Here is a 15435-nt window from a genome sequence, read left to right as displayed (position 1 = left end):
AGCCCTGTGCATGACTACTGAAATTTGAATGTCCCACCTAGGCTTTTGGAAGAACCTGCAAGTACCCCTCATTGGTGTCCACTGCATAAGCTTTTCTCCTGTCAAGGGTCAGGATCTTAAAAACCCGCCACCTCATTCCCTAAGTCCATAACTGTTTTTCTTGACATAATTATAAAGGGCCAAAGGAGTAGGTTTTCCATTTTCTCAGTCTCATCTTGAGTTTGCTCTACCCCGTGAAATGCACTAAACCTCTCTGATCTATTCTACCATTCTTGTTTCTTGACTTGTTGAGAGTTAACAGATTTGATTTACTAACAGCTAATGGATTTAGAAAATCCCTTTTCCTCAACAATACCTGATTTTCAAGAATATTATTGTGCTAAAGCAGTCAAGAAGTTAAGCTTTGAAATGCAAAGTTGATCACTGAACCTCCTATTTAATGTGGTAACCAATTCTGTCCTTTTGCAGGGCAATGGCCTCTTGACTTAGCAAGGCAAAGATTTAAATATATACAAAAATTGTTCCTTTACAAGTATGAATTAAATATTGACAGTAAAAATTATAATCAATTTTAAAAATTAGGAAAATATAGGAAATATTAATTGTTAGAACACTGTAATTTATATCTTAAGCAGTATATTAATTAAAGGTAGCATGGGAAATCCAGATCCATATATCAAGAGATCAAATCAAGACATTTTTGATAAATTGCCCAAAGCAGCCAAAGAAATAGAAATTGGTAGTCTGGGAAAAGCCCTTCAGTGAGTCATGGATCGTCAAGCAGGATTTTAGGCTATGCTGGGATTTTTTTTTCCCACTAATTTTTGTTGTTATTGTTAGAGTTAAATCAGAGGCCATGAAAAAGACCACTGTGGATTTATCTCAATTAATTTCCCAATCCCACTCCCTACTTGCATTCCCTAACCTAAGTCTTCATCACAAAAAGATACTATTGCAAGCCTCAACCTCTGAGGTAAATATAACAAAGCAAAGGAAGACAGAATAGCAGTCTATAGGACACCTGCAATCTAATTTAAATGTAGAATTTGAGGAGCCATCCTATTCATCCTTCTGATTTTCTACCCTATTCCAAAAATTTAAGAGAGAGAATTTACTGCCTGCTAAAACTTAAAAGTGTCAGCACATGGAGAACCAGTTAAGTTTGACTCTCTAAGTATCTAGAAGATGACTTCCCACACAAAATACAAGTGTAAATCATCATGGTCTACCATGACAGAAGTTTCTGTGATGAAGAGTAAAATCTCACAGGTTTGGGGGAAGAACAATTGTTCTCAAAAACACCAAAGCGATATTAAAGAATTCACTGCAGAAGGTATGAATCACTGCCTACATCCAACCATCAGAGGTATGTAAATCCAAACACAGAAAGGTGGAGGTTCAGATTCTCCATCTGAATGCATAGATGAACAAACATTTTCTGAATCTTTAAGTGATTTTTTTCCTGAGCAGTGCTAAGATCTACTGGTATATGCTATCCTATTCAAGATACCGTTTTCTAGCGTTTAGAATCTGGCATTTTTCCCAGTTACTAAAATTCTAATGAAAAGAAGCAGTCACACAAACCCAACCTGACAAGCTTAAGATCTTTTGTTGGTTGTCTTCTATAATTGATATTACTTGTATATTTAGAATAAACGTACGCTGTACCTCTGTGTCAGTCACTCATTCTAACATGTTTCACATTCTCTTGAATTATGTGCAACTTTAGAAATTTCCAATCATCTTACCTTTAAACACCTCAGCTTACAATATAAAAGGACGTAAAGCTTATTTAAATGAAGACATTTTACATGGCTTTGCCTGCACTCTTTCAAAATACTCAGTCAATTAACATAAGCTACCTTCCAGAGGATTTGCTTTAAGTCAGGTGGAAAGGAATATTATTTCAGAACTAAAGAAAGAAAAAAGAACATGGAATGAACAGCAAACCAAACATCTGAAAAAGCATTAAGACTGTTCAATTTCCCATACTTTAAAGACGGTGGTGGGGTCTTTTTTTCCCCTTTAAAACGTTCTGCCAAAGATTGCGTTTTGGGCACAACAAAAAGACCTCAAGGAGGTCTCCGAAGGGATATAATGTCCAAAATGTTTCAGTCCCTTCTATCAGACGCTCAGGAAGTCTCTCTGCAGCCTCCAAAATATTGCAGGCTCAATTACCCTCGGGGTGCAGTGAGCGGGCAGCACCATTAATCATTCCCTGGGCACTAAATGCCCTGGGAACAATCCTGAGTCCTGTAGCATTAAGGATGTCCAGGGACTGAGCTGGTCTCTGACAGCTGGGCCATGCTGCCACCTGGAGGTCAGCAAAAAACACAGCTCCTCAGATGCCAGGCTTTTTCCTCCAGTTTAGAGGGGCTACAAGGTGTGGGCTGTGTTGAATATTCTCTCCTTTCTGAGCATTTAACCCTGTACTTACTCCTCCTCCAAAATGTGGGGACTTTCCTCTTCATCGTTCAGTGGCTTGTGGAGCAAGTGAGGCCTACAGCAGTGGGTGAGGGCCAGCAGTCCGACAGTCCTTGCCCTTCATGCCTTCCTTCATCCATACTCTCACTGACCTTGGAGCCCCACCTTTGGATGCACCTTTTCTCTTGTTCACCCACCCATTAACAGCAACACTGGGTATCTCATGTTCTGTTCTAGAGACATCATACCCATGCTCTGAGTAAAGCGCTCCTCTGGGTGAAGAGGGAGAAAAAAAATAGAGGGTCGCGGCCCAGGGTTCACGCTGGGTGAGCACCAGCCATTGTGGGACAAGCAGAAGGGATCCCTAAATCTGTCAGGGATGTTAGGAAAGTACCTGACAGGAGGGACTCTTCAGAGGCATCATGGAAGGAACAAGGGTGTGCTTTAGAAATTTGATGAGCCAATGGTCAAATCATATCTACAACTACAAATCATGCAACCTTTCCAATTTTTATTTTCCTGACCTGGAAAGTTTTTCATAATAACACCTATTATATAATGGTATTATAAATGGTATTTCAGAGGAGGTAGAAATTATATGTGTCAAAAAGCTGGGATGGTGTATTAGCTCAACACCATATACTTGTTTTTAATTATAACAGCTCTAGCAAAGCAGGCTGCACTTCTCTGGGCAGAGAAGGGGGTAGGGAAGGGACAGTACACACCATGTCAGACAGTGGGAGAAGAGTGGCTCTAGGGTTCTCCATGTGGCATGTGATCACTAGAAACACTTCTTTTCAGTTTCACCTTTCTTTTCGGCTTTCTCTATGTCTGTCTCTCCTCCTTTACCTTGTTCTTTGTTGCTGTTGTTGTTTTTCCACATTGTCCCCACTCAACATTGAAAGGAAAGTAAGAATGCTGCTTGTTGGGGGGCTTGGGGGGCTCAATCAGTTATCTTGTTGGGGGGCTTGGGGGGCTCAATCAGTTATCATCTGCCTTTAGCTCAGGTCCTGAGATTGAGCCCCACATCTGGCTCCCTGCTCAGCAGGGAGTCTGCTTCTCCGTTTACCTTGGCCACTCCCCCCTGCTGCTTGTGTTAACTCTCTCTCTCTCCCTCTCTCTCTCTCTCTCAAATAAAATTAAAAAAAAAAAAAAAAAAAGAAGAAGAGGAAGAAGAATGCTGTTTGTTTCCAGCATATTAAACAAGTCTTTAAGGTTTCAGCTAATTCATGATAAAAATATTTGTTTGGAGAAGTAGGCACCTGGAAAAGCTTTTTTTCATCAGATTTCCTTTAAGAACTCAGTAGAGAACCTGGTAAGTGGTACTGATATTCTGATAAAACGCTAGGACTACTTTGTCCCTACAGAATGCACTAGTAAGTTTGAGTGAGCTGTAGTGACACCTCCTGGTAAGAGAAAGGGAACATCGCTTGATAGAAAACTCCATGCCTTTACAATATTAGGATCAAAAGCAATACATGAAAACGTTTTTTTTTCACATGCAGGGTTTTCCGGTCTAAAAAAAAAAAGTTTGCAAAGATGGATACACATTCATACATACACATACTCAGGTTTCACTAGCTTCCATTTAAAAGCCAGCTAAATCCAAAGAAGAAAAATATTGTTTTTATTTCAGGACACCAAATAACTAATTTGACTTCTTAAAAAATCTTTCATCCACTTTTTTTGGCATTGTATATAAGAACCACATTCAACATTCTCTAAAGCTAAGAAGTAAGATGCTATGGAAGTTTCTGTATGTATTATTTTTAACGTAGGTTTTTATGAAATGCTGATCTGATACTTCCTCTTGAATGCCTCAACTATCAACTCTCTGAAACCCCACCCCAAGCCCACTCTGTATCCCAACACTGCAGTTTCCACTTAGGCCATCCCGGGACTGAAATATCTTCAGGTCTAGAGTTTTCCCAGCCCACCTATCGCTCACCTCTCCACTCTCAAGCTCTCTACCTCTTTCAAAATGCATTTGTGTTTTGACAAGTATATTTAGGGCCCTGTGTACCAGAGCCAAAATGATAAGTGTTAATAATTTAACCTTTTGTATCTCCTTAGTGACATATAGCCTTTGCAAATATGAAGTTAGCCCTTCTATAAATGCAATTCCTTGATTACAATAGTTAGAATCTCAGCCATCTATTCATCCAACCATCCATCCATTCAATATTTTTTCACTTGCCTAGTACTACATGCCAGACCATCTGCTAGATATTGGGGCAGACAAATGTAACCATGACAGACATTATCTTTGTTTTAGAAAATTTAAATTGTTGTGGTCAAATGGGGGGGTAGTTAACAAACAAACAAAAAGTTCAAGTTGTGATAAGGTCTATTATGGAAACAGTAAGGTATAGAGACTGAAAAAAGAATAGCAGGTATCCCTTAGATAAGAGAAGTCAGGACAGGGCTCTAAGAAGAGAGGTAGTGGATGGAAGACTTGTAGGACATAAAGCAACTATATGGACAGTTTGCTAAGAGAGTTCCAGGAAGAGGAAACAGCGTGTACAAAGGCCCTGTGATAGAATGGACTTGGTATTTTCATGGAAATAGTGAAGAAACAGAAAGTGGCAAGAGATGATGTTGATGTAGGTGATCATAAGGGTTTAATTCAAAGTCCAATGAGAAGTCCTTGAATGGTTTTAAAGAAGAAAAGGTATAATCTAATTTAGGTCTTGACAAATAGGTAATAATACATGATAGTACTTATTTTATGCCACTCATAAAAAAAATTATCCCCATAATTATTCCCAATTTTATCAGTGGGAAAATGGGAGTAGAGAAGTCAAGTAAGTAACTTGCTCCCTGGTCTCATTGCCAATAAGCAGCAGTGCTGAGCTTTAAAATCGGGCCACCCATCCATGGGGTCCATGCTTCAAATACTATGCAATGTAGCCTCTCTTCTCATCATCTCTGCTGGAGCAAAAGTGGGAAGAACCTGCTAGAAGCTAAGGCAATGATCCAGGCTGACATTATGGTGTCTCACTCCAGAAAAATAGCAGTAGAGATGGTAAAAATTTAATGGATTCATGATATATTTTAGCAGTAAATTCTATATGTCTTGGTGGATTGAATGTGGCAGGCAAGGGGAATGTCTGGTAGGGACAGATATTTCAAGAACAATTGAATCACACTGCAGAAATGGCTTTTACTATTATTTCTTCAGTGTACATTTTCTATGCTACCAGCATCTTCCCATCAAGAAGTTTTCTCTTGGAATGCCTGAGTGGCTCACTGGTTGAGAGTCTGCCTTTGGCTCAGGTCATGGTCCCAAGGTCCTGGGATTGAGGACTATCCCTCTGCCTACGTCTCTGCCTCTCTCTCTCTCTCTCTCTGTATCTCTCATGAATAAATATATAAAATCTAAAAAAAAAAGAAAAAAGTTTTTTTCTTTCAGGCTAATATATTCAAAGGATTTGCTATAGAGCACACATTTCATCTCAATATTCGTTGGAACAACCTTTTAATGTGGTTCATTAACTTTTCTGGCCGTTTCTACATTCATATACAAAATTGTACGATGTACTATGTACAGTTTAGGATTTTTTCTTTTACACTACATCATTTACTTTTACCTTGCCAATAGTTATTTTTTGAAAGGATTAGTTTTAAATAATGCTTAACATTCTATTCTAAAAATGTGCTATACTTCATTGTTTTATTCACTCTTTGGGCAGTTGTGTTGCTTCTAATTTTTCTCTATTCCAGGTAACATACTTTATATTCTTTCTTTGACTGCAACCCTGATTATCTCCCAATGCTAAACAACTAAAAATGTAAGTCTTAGGTCTCATGGAATATTTTTATTCCCTAACAAATTACATGTACGTATTTCTAACTTGTATTCCACTAAAATATAACAATTGAAATATCATCAGTGCTGTAGGAGAGAATCTGCAAGAAGGCAGATTATGTGGGAGCAAATACTAGTAGGTGGATAAATGTGGCAGTGAGTATCTGTAAAAATTCTTTTTTGATTGAGTCACTTATATCAGTGAATAATAGGAAGCAAGGCCTTCCTCTGAGAGTGAAGGTATAGAAAGATATACAGACTGTTTAAGGAGAGAAGGCAAAGTAGATATAGTCTAAGAGAGTGAATGGAATAAACTAACACAATAAGAGTATCTCATAACTTCAAGAATCCATTAACCATTAATGCATATGTACCTCATACACAGTCCATTGAATAAGTCCTTATTCAAGGATTTCAATAAGTCCTTATGAGTCCAATAAGGATTTATTCAATGGTGGTGTAATTTTCCTAGTCAGGGAGTAAATTTCCTGATACCATCAAGTTGCCTTGATCTCTCTCTCCCTTTGCCCTCCCCCAACCGGCATGTTCCTCCCCCCCCCCGCCCCCCCCAAAAAAACAGATAAATCTTTAAGTAAACCTTTAGGCAAAGATAGGCATTTTACCAATTTGGTAGGGAAAATAGGACATTTCCAATTGAGTATTGCATGAAGAAAATATCAAAAGGTTAATAAATTGTAAACTCCTCTAATATGCCATATCTTTGTAGGCAGAAATTTACAGCATATCTCTTTGCTTCCTGGTACCATGTACAAAATACATACTGAACAAAAATGTGGAGAATAAATGAAGTATTTACCTTTTCCTTTTTTATTTGGTTATTCTTCCTTTAGGCAAATATAGACATGGCATAAAGAAAGGAAAGGCCAAATTCTGACCTAATACCATAGTATAAAAATCGCAGTTACATTATAATTCTCTCACTGCATTCTAGAGACACTTCAATAGCCATTAGAGAATAGAATAGGATTTCAACTCAGATCTTTAGAGGCAGCTATTCTTAAAAATTAATTCACTTGATAAATGTTCAAGTTTCTTCCTCACTTTTTTCTATGTGAACATTTATCCTATGTGCTTTGAATGGATGTTACTGAATCTCTGAGTTCAAATTCATAGCCCCAAGAGTTATTCATACCTCAACAAGCTGGTGAGGAATACTTAACTGGTCTCCAAATCTCTGAGGGATAATTTGAAGACAAATTCTCTATCCAAATGTTATTAATTACATATTTAGCACCTTAGGTAGCTTATTTCTGAGAGGCTTTAGAGATCAAAAGAGATATGAAAAAAAGTGAAGAGATTCAAAGCTAAAACATCAATTTGAATTGAGCTGCACAATGAGAATTTACTCCAGTACTTTGTAGCAATGTAATCTATAAATAACCCTCTGAGGTTCACTTGCCAATTAAGAATCATCACATGGCATGCACCTTAGATGTCAGGAGCTAATTTGCATGTCTGTGAAACATTAATTTGATGAAAATTTTAAAGCTTTATGCACTACTTATATCATAATTGGAAGCACAGTAAGTGTACCAATATACAGATTTTCATTGTATCCAATGTGCTTCTTAAAAGGCCACCTTTAAATGATTAGTATTTATCATTGTCTGTTGGAGAGTTTGCTTCAGTTCAGGACAACATATCTGTGTTTTAGACTTTAAATTATTTTTAACATTAACCAAAATGGAGATGTCTGGGAAAAGATGGTATCTACGTGGGAGACAGAGAAGATGAGAATCAGATTTATACCTAGAGGTAGCTGGTCAGATTTAGAAGTTTAAATCAGAGTCTGTGGCCTTAGCCATAAACATGTCACCCCGGGTCAATAATTTAGTTCTAATTTTTTTTCAAGTTTTTACCTTTTTTCTCCTTGAGTCTTTCAACAGTCAAAAAGAACAGTTTTGTGGGTGGCCCCTTCTAAAAGCTTAAAATGGTTGTTGATTCAAGTACAAAGGGAAACAACCAGTGGGCACTTACATTTAACTACTGTACTTAAGTACAGTACTTAGAAAAAAATATTGTATTTACATGGCCAGAAATTTCATAAACTGACAGCTTGGTGGAGTGAGCTTGCTCTCAGAATTGCCATATTTGTCAGTCAGGTCCAGCCACTGGCTGACTAGGTAGCAAGCAGAAAAGCCAATTAGAGACCAGGGAAGAGGGGAAGAAAGAGAAGAGAAATATCTGAAAATCTCCACTACCAAAGAATCACAATGATCTTTCCAACAATTATTTCCACTCTCAAGTCTTCAGGCTATTTGGAGATTAGTACACCCAGAGGGGAATTCTTTCTAATGAAAAGATTTGGTTACTTTCCTTTACCGGTTGTTACTATTAATAGTGTTTTTCCAGAAAGTGGAAGCTAAACTCATTAAAGATAAGGTCTGGATTTTTAATTTAATGCAACAGATATGCAAATATATGTTGACTCATTATTACCTAATTTGTTATGTGTGTATGAATGACTTTTCTATCCTGCCAGAATAGAAGTATCTTTAAATCAGAAGTCATGCCTAACTTTGGCTAGGGTCCTCAGCATTTGCAATATTAGACCTTAATAACTACTTTCAGATTTGATTGTATTTCTAAACACCTACTCATATTCATTTTGATCGTCTGTCTCCCCACATGATAAAAAATATACAATTCCACAAAATACATAGATAAGTGGAATAAGATAAAGTCACTGAGAAATATAACACACACATACATACATTACAGAGCATTAGATGATCAATAAATTACTCAGATTGGCTCTGAGCCTTCTTTTGGCCAAAGCAAAAGAGAAAATGTGATCAGTTAAGAAATAAACATTATTCCTGAGATTAAAAATAATTTATCATTAAAAGCTATATATAAAAAGTACACACAAATTTCCATTGTTCTATATCTTCATTTCATAAATGTCTACATTTTATCACTCAATTATGTTAATCTTTAAAGAAAATCTAAACAAATATTGGCTACTAAAAAAATCTAATTCAATACTTCTTCATAGTAGTTTATGGGAAGGAAAACTAAATTTAAGATTTAAATGCACTTATTTGAATCACTTAACCAAATTGTTCATGGTTGCATCCAGTTATGAAAATTGAGTGTCAAGTTTCATCTTCCTCATTAATCATTTAGTAAGTTCTAAACTTGTAAGAGGAAACCGAACCTTTTTAAATAAAATGTCTCCAAAATAAACGTTGACAATTTTTATTTTTATGTAAATAGAACAGCATTCCCTCCCCTCCAGCCTTCCTCACACACCTCACACCTGGTACCAAAGGAAAAAAAAAAGTATAAGAAAACAATGGGTAGTTTTCATCACTTACGACAAAGAAAAATTAATGGGATTAAAGTCATCATTCAAACCTAACAAAGCAAAGCACTATGATACACTATTACTTTGCCTTATGATATGAGAAGATAGTGCCTGAATTATTCAAATGTATATTAATGTGCCACACAGCTTGGACTTTTTTAAAGGTCAAAGAAGTATTCCTCAATGAATTTATTCAGTGAAACCTGCCCTTCTCTTCCTGTGTTAAGCTCTGACTCTTTCCAGGTTTAATAAAAGTTGTTCTCTCTCTCTTCACTCTTCCCCACACTAATCCCCGCATTTTCAACAGGAAGTTCCTTACAATGTTGAAGATATTTACACATAAATTTATGACATAGGATAAAAATAACAAAAGATTCAGAGTCAACAGAGTATTATTTTAAAAGGAAATCAATTGTGAAGAAGAGGATCAACATAAACTCAGCAACAGTCTGAATGATAGTATATAGTACAAATAATTCTCTATTTGGGGGTCCTGAGAAATTTCAGCAAGTGGTTGTGGAGTAATGAATGTTTGTAATTCATTAGCTACTATTTTAAAATGCAAAGCACACCATGACATCAATGATGTTCTTTTTAATCTCAGCAAACAGGCTATTACAATTAAAGCACTTTCAAAAAGACAGTATATTTGAATATAGATTTTGATAAGATTTCAATATTTTAATAACAATAATTCAATAACATCTCATAATTCTATAGAAAGAAGGAAATGTGTTGTAAGATTGGCTCAAAAATATATGTTTATATACACCAACCTTCTGTGCATATTTAGTAAGAGCTAGCATTTCTATCCTGAAAATGTCTTTTCCTTGGTATCCTTTAGTAAGGTTTCAGCATATCTTTAAGAAAATAATCACTGTTTACTTAAAAAAAAAATATTTTTCCCAAGTAGAGAAAATAATAGATTTTAAAGTGCTTGATTTTCTTTTCTCACTTTCCATCTTCCTTCAGCTCCTAGACAACAAAACAATGGTTCTTTCTTCATGTGGAAGAGTAAACTCAATAAACACAAATGGCTAGGGGGCCTCACAGCAGTGAAATTATGGCTTCACAAGGACTTTTTTTTCTTTCTTTTTGAAAAAACACATTTAAAAGGACCTTTTTCAACATACTTTAAAGTCATGCATATTTCAATGACGTAATTAAATTGGCAACACTAAACATTGCTGATTGATAAATGAGGCCAAAATAATTAAGTTCTGTTTTTTGTACAATCAAGATTTAGTACAACAATCAATCTGGGTAAGAATTTGGAGTCAGGAGATTTCAGAAGATGAACAAGCAACTAGATAAAACTGGTCATGTGGGAAGGTGATTAAATGAGTATACAGTTTATACATAGCTGTGGATACCTTCCATGCCTTAATCTTCATTAGAACCTGATTGATTCATTGTTCATGTGGTCTCACACTAAACTGGACATGGTGTGCAAGTAGACAAACAAAAGAACAGCTGAGAAGATAATCCTATGCACTCAATGAGCGCAACTGATCTTGAAAATGTAAAAATACTAATAGGTTGAAAATACAGAAGTTTTTTTCAAAGCCAAAAAAAAAAAAAAAAAAACCAAAACAACGAAGAGGCTCAAATGCTGCCACGGAAAAGATTAAGGAATAAACGTTAAGAGTCGTAAGAGTGTGTGTGGGGTGACACAATTTACTTCCACATGTATATTTATGGAACTGAGTATGTGGGATGTCTACTCAGGTTTCCAATTTTATTTATCTTCTACCTAAGTCTCTTCTTCCTTAGGGTAAATCACACGGTTTTCCACACCCTATTAACAACACCCGCACTCCGCATGGTCTTCCCTGTGGAATCAGACTATGGTCAGAAAGAGCTGTTCATGTTATTTCTCCTGGGGGCTGGAACTCCAGGCTTCAGCAGCCTGATGCACTTAGCAGGTCCATCAGGCGAGTCAGAGTAAAATAGAACCAGGGCGGCTGGGTGTGTTAGCAGCTACTGGGATTTACAACGAGCTACAAAGATAATATATCAATATATGTACATATACATAAATTAAAAAAAAAAAACAACCCTTCTTGTCAAGAGCTTACTCCGATTAGTAGCCAAGGACTTTAGAGAAAGAAGGAATATCCTTCTCAGGAAAACGCACCTTCCTTTGTAGCGGGCTACAGAACAAACGTGAACAGGTGACATCGCTGTATTTTAGAAAAATGGGAAAACTCAAGAGTGTCCTACTCCCCAACAAGAGGCGCAAACACTGGCTGTGTTTTGGCATCTTCAAGTGTGGATGACCGTGTCTCTTGGACTCCAGGTGCACATGTCTGCCTCCATGAATGTTAGCACGCGGCCAGGGTGGAAGAGCAGTGAACGTGAGCACACTAGTGCTTGCCCGCTTGTAGAGTGGAAATTGCACTTTGCTTGTAGAAACGGATCCCCCCCCCCCCCCCCCCCGCTCCCGACCACCGCGCACACACACACCCCGGAGCCATGCAATTCAACCAGCTGAAAGCACACAGAGAATTAAACACACATTCAAAACCAGAGGGGGAGGGGGCGAAAACACAGACCCCACCCAGGAACCTCGAAGAGAAACAGGTGCTAGCAGGAGACAGCGGCCACTTGCCGGGATCACTTAAAACTCCATCTTCCTGACTCTGCAAACAATTTCTAGGGGGGGGGGGTAGTCCGCGCCCCGATTCCGAGGGCTTAATTCACTAGGTCGTCTCTGTGAATTGGAGTCGCATCCAAGTTCCGCGCTCAGGAGCGGGGTTCGCGGTCGGCTACCGCCGCCCTCCCCGGGCCCCGAGAAGTCCGTTTCCCACCTGGGGGACCCCCGCCTCCGAGCGGCCGCGAGCTCGCCCCGCGCAGTCGTCCCTCGGCCCGGGGAGCCCGGGGAGCCCGGGGAGCAGGGTCTGCGTCGCCCGCCGGTCCCCGGGCACGGTCACGGCGAACAATGAGCCCAGGAGGGACCCACCCAGCGAGCGCCCGCCGCCCACGAGGGACGCTCCCGGCTTGGGCTCCGGGGCCGCGTCCTGTCGCGTCCGCAGCCCGAGGACAACGGGAAGGCACGTCGTTGCCTGCACCTGGGCGCCCGTAACCACTCAGTAAGCCTCGCCCAGAACCCCCCGGTAAAGATGCCGCATCTAAAACAGCAAACCCCAAACCCGAAGGGGGGGCGGCGTGGCGGGCCCCCCCCATGGAACCAGCCCACTTGGGGGGGCGGGTGGCACTCACTTAAGCCCGAGTCCGCGGCTTCCCGAAACCCCGGAGGATTTGGGGTGGGGGCAAGAGGTGGGGCCAGGAGCCATAAAGTGGCTTCCGCCCCCTCCCCCGGCCTGGCACGGCTCTGGGCTCGGGCAAGACACAAAAGACGGGCAGTAGCAGTGCCACCAACTCTGCGGCCGCCCGCATCCGCGCTGCGCAGGCGAACGCGGCGGCGGGGCCTCGGCCCGGGTCCCCGCGCCGGCTGGGGCGCGCCCGCAGGCTCCGAGCATCCCTGCACGCCGCCGGGCTTCCCGGGCGCTGGGCGCGCAGCCCACCCCCCCGCCCCCCGGCCCCGGAGCTTGGAGCTCCGCAGATAAAGAGGCTGAGGCGTGCAGAGAAAGGGAGAGAAAAGGCGAGACTTACTTGGGGGCCGAAGACTCCCGCTCCGGACTCGGCAGGTGGCGGGCCCCGCGGCCCCGGCGGAAGGCGCTGGCGCGGCTCCGAGCCGAGCTCCACTTGGGCGAGCGCGGAAAGTGCCCCGGCCCCGCGCCGCGCTCCTGGCCGCCGCGGTCCCGGCGCTGCCCCTGCCCTGCCCCTGCCCCCGCCCCGGGCTCCCGGGCGGCTGCTCCGCCACAGACCACACCCTGTCACCTCGCCAGCCCTCCACCCCTTCCTCGTTGACACTTCCACCGGTTACTCCTCCGTCTGCGTCCTCCCACCCCCTCAGCCCACGTGCTCCTGCCGCTCCCTCGGCTCCAAACTTCCCCTGCCCCCGCCCCCGGCCTCGCCTCCCAAAACCCAGGGTCTCCGAGCCGAGGAAGGGTCCTGGGGCGGCGCGCCCCTCACCGACCACGGGGTCGTCCGCCGTATCCGCCCCCCACCCCAGCCGCCTGAGCGAGCAGAGCCCGTTATTGTGATCTCCTTAATGAGATGGTTTAGGTATCGTGTATCATCTATAAGGGTGTGTGTTATCAATATGTCCTATATCGCTTTTAATAGCAATCATTCCGGAGTGTCACTCAGTAATCATCCAGCAGCTAGCTAGCTATTGACCTTTGGGGTTTGGACTATCAGCCCAGCTTTCTTCATATGCAAAGGAAAGGAAAAAAAAAAAAAAAAACAGCAAAATTCCAGAAAACCGGCTTTTGCCCAATCCAGTTTTTTTTTTTTTTTAATTCCCGTTTCTAGTGACAGCCCATCTCCCCCTTTTTTGCTGTTGTTATAGGATTATTCTGCTATTCACTTTTTCCCTGTTCCTGCAGACAAAATTAGAGATTCCTTTCTCGGGGACCCCCTCAGCACTCTGTGCATTTCCTGCCCATGGTACTATTCTCTCCGTGTGACTGCCTTCACTACTGGTCCATAAGTTTCTCCAGCAGAAGTTTGTCATGCTCTAACTTTATCAGCAGCTTCTAATGTAATCCCCAGGAAATACTATATATACTTATATACTCAAAAAAACTGTTCAAGGAATGAGTGCCCTTTAAATGTGATGCCAACGTTGGTGGTTTTCTATCCTGTTTAAAGGACTGAAACCCTCAATCACATGCTTGTCTGCAACTCAACTAATAGGTCATGTTGAAAACTAAAACCCTTTTACATTTGGCTGGGTGATTTCTCATACATTCTTTAATGTAACCCTTAAAACAAGTCTTCTTTGGAGGTGTTACTCACTCTAACTTGCTGAATATCACAGAGTTCAGAGCTCCTAAGCAGCAGAGCTGGGTTCCTCATTTCTCCAGACTAGCACAAGCTGCGTGGGGTTGGCGTTCTTATCACACCACCATCCTGCTCTGACTGCCCAATGCCACATCCTAAAGCGACCTACTAGCTCCATGGAAGAGCCTGCTCAACCAGCCTTTTCCAAGTACCATTTTTCCCTTCCTTTGTTCTCTCCTGTGACTCTTGAGCCTCCTAAGTCAGAGCTCTAAAACCAAACAAGCGAAAAACAGCAAAAACAAAAATTTCTCCAAACTCAGACCTCTTATAAGCACTTATTGTCTTAACTCTTACACTTAAAGAGATAAGTTGTTTTATATATATCTTGCCTCAGCTGTCCTGTGTCTTACACAGGGATTTATTTCTTTGGTTCCTCAATTGAAATAAAGAACAGATAACATTGTTAGAAGCATCATCTAACAGTCAGCCATTACTCTGAGCACTTTGTACATGTAATTAGCTCATTTAATCCTCAACAACCTTAAAAAGTAGAGACTATTTTATAAATGGGAAACAGACACAGAGGAGGGGCCACCTAGCCAGTAATTAGCTGAACAGGGGTTAGATGTCTGCCCCAGAGGCTGTTCTCTCTCCACCTTCAGTGATTCCTTGTACCTAAGAGATGTTAAATACTTCTAAATAATACATATTTATTCCTTTACAGGAAATAGGCAGAACTCCAGGTTATCGAGGACATGTGATTGGCCCTAATACCATCAGAACCGCTTTCTTTGGTGGTATCATAGACTCTGCCTCTGACATATATTTGAAATATGAGAGGAACACAACCCAGGCTCAAGGCTTCAGGTGTGTGTGAGACATCACCAAGACTTCAAGGTTGAATTCCAGGTCTTTCCTCATAGTCAGTGAAAGACATCCCCAGCTAAATTGACTGCTGGCTGAGCCCACCCAGATGAATTTGTGTTCTTTTAGGGATCCTGCTCTGTGTAAGTCAGCCCCC

Source organism: Canis lupus, chromosome 30 (assembly GCF_011100685.1).
Source record: "Canis lupus familiaris isolate Mischka breed German Shepherd chromosome 30, alternate assembly UU_Cfam_GSD_1.0, whole genome shotgun sequence".
In the NCBI taxonomy this organism is placed as follows: Eukaryota; Metazoa; Chordata; class Mammalia; order Carnivora; family Canidae; genus Canis; species Canis lupus.
This window is presented reverse-complemented; position numbering follows the sequence as displayed.